Raw genomic sequence first — 2500 nt, 5'->3', positions numbered from 1 at the left:
ATTCTGCCCTCCTTCCCTCGCCCACCTTTGACTCATTACCGCATCTTCCGAATCGAAAGTTTCTAGAAGCAATGTTTGGCGGGGACGTTTTACCATGCTGTGTATTCAGACATTGTTAGATTGGATAGGAAACCTGTTCTCCTGTTATAAGTAAATATCAGACCGATAGGTAACGAAATGTAAGACTAAACTGGAAATTTTACGTATCGCACCTTTTCCGTTGGTCTAAGGGGAAGCGCGAGGGGAGACAACGAGGAGCCGCGACACGGCGTCGGTCGTTGAGCGGCAGCGATGGTGACGTCACGGAGCAGCCCGGGTCACGTGTCGCCGTCATTTCCTTATATATCACGCGGCGGAGAGCGCGGTGTGGCCAGACAAGGGGAATGCAGTTAAATCTGAAAACGATATCGCGATGAGTAAGACCGTAGGGGCAATAGGAGTTTGAGAAAGGGAGGACGGTTTTGTCGGTATATGAGTTACTCGTGTGGTCTGAACAGCTGGTGCTGTATCTCTCCCACACATGAAAGAGGGAGACACGTTGAGGTAAAAGCAGGTGGGCGAAGGGGAGGATGAGATAATACGTGCCGTCAGTGTGCTGATATTTTTTTTGTCACGGGGTCACGCCTCGTGCGAAGCCATGACAAACAAGTTATCATTCTTTGATCACCCTTTGCTTCAGCTGTGCGAGTAATTCATACAGAAAGACATGGCACGCGGCATTTGGACGTAAGGAAAACAATTGTGAGGAAGGAATATAATTTTTTGTGAGAAACATATTTATATATATGGGCAGTAATACGACGAGAACAGGTATTCCGAATGAGTGGAATAGGTAGATATTGCGAAAATATGAGCCATAAAATGGTGGAAGATAAAAAGATATGAGTCGAAAGACAATGCCAGAAACTTATCAGAAACGTCTCCGACTGGACGTCTAGGTCATGTGAGGCCCAGCCGACGACCATCGCCTCCAGCACTCACTGGTCTGGCAAGCGAGAGAAATTCCGGAATCTATTGTTATCGTTTCGTAAGGAAATCTTCCTCACAATGCTCGTAGGACCTGAACATGGCCCCGTCCTGCCAGGCAAATCAACCGCCATCTCAGCTTCTCTTGGCTTTCGCCGAAACAAGACTCCAAACCCATACTGGTACTCCGCATTCCTGCTTCCCTTCCCTCCACCCAGTGATTGTTTGCATTCAATTTAAACCGACTGATTTCTTTGTTTCTGTCTGTAAACTGTTAAAGTACGATCTTGGTTCAAGGTATTTCAATAATCTTAAGGTCCTAGGGGATAATTACATGTTTGATCATACAACGCACTTGATCAAAGTATTTATATATCTGTTCGGAAATCCCTTGGTCTGGACACTCTAAGTCATGAGAGGGTAATATAGTGCTCACCCGTACGCGAGGCAGGACTGGCTTATTCTAATGCAAGTCCCCCTATAACCGAATTTTACGGGTAGATGTTTTCTCGTGGGAGATCTCGGTTTAGTCTAACCTGCATATGGCGCATAAAAATCTTACTGCCAATGGACAGTGATAGAATACTTCTCACACTACATGTCTCATTTCCTTTTTTTATCTTTTTCATATGTAAAAAAAAAATTCCTGTTAGAGAGAGAGAGAGAGAGAGAGAGAGAGAGAGAGAGAGAGAGAGAGAGAGAGAGAGAGAGAGAGAGAGAGAGAGAGAGAGAGAGAGAGAGAGAGAGAGATAGGGGGGGGGGAGAGAATGAAAGGGGGGGGGGTCAGTAGGTACGAAGGGCTCCCAAGGAGAGAACCCACGTTGTAAGGGGTCGGCCGAGTCAAAGGTGAAAGGGTATAACACGTGCTGGAGGGATGTTCCTCGAAGGCGTGTAAACGTGACATAAATGCGTCATGAATACACATTCCCTTTGCTATTAAGTTTGTTGAATATTGTTATCTATACGCGTGGCTGTGTGTTATGGCCTTCACTCAAGCAAAGGAATTAAAATCAAAGGAAAAGTATCATTTAACCATTTACCACCTCTTGCCATATATCTTGAAGACTGGAATCGAATGGTTGCGATATGTATATTATATGTTTTCCTGGAGCGTCTAGAAGCAAACAAACCAGCCAACTAGGCACAGTTGGCACGCCTCCCGAATGGTATATGGGCGGCCAGGCGACTGGCGAAGGGGGTTCAACTATTACGGTAGACGAGCCACGCCACGTGACTCCTCACGTGAGCCCATTGACCCCACGCGGAATGTAAGGGCGGTTTGTCGGTGCTTTGGGGTGTGCATCTTGGAGGCAAATGTTAATGCTTACAGGTGTAGAGCCAAATGCGAAGATGTTTGGTGCTTAGTAGCGTCATGTGCATGGAAACCCACGTGCGGCGGCCAGGTCACGTGTGCCGCGCCCAACCTCTCGCTGCCTTGCCGTATTTCGGCTACGTTGCCAAATCTTAACCCATATAATAATAATGGAAAGTTTTAACTTTGACTATTAATCCAGGTTAGTGCTCAGTGGAGATA

At 46.5% G+C, this 2500-nt stretch overlaps 1 protein-coding gene across 3 annotated transcripts in view; it reads left to right on the top strand.

The window, feature by feature from the left end:
- The window catches only part of LOC122247211 (uncharacterized), an 80107-nt gene that overhangs the window by 48107 nt on the left and 29500 nt on the right, over positions 1 to 2500 (top strand). The gene's annotated exons all lie outside the window — the stretch shown is intronic.

This window comes from Penaeus japonicus, unplaced genomic scaffold, assembly GCF_977035675.1.
Source record: "Penaeus japonicus unplaced genomic scaffold, GWHDUDI00000001_assembly GWHDUDI00000016, whole genome shotgun sequence".
Lineage (NCBI taxonomy): Eukaryota > Metazoa > Arthropoda > Malacostraca > Decapoda > Penaeidae > Penaeus > Penaeus japonicus.
This window is presented reverse-complemented; position numbering and strand designations above follow the sequence as displayed.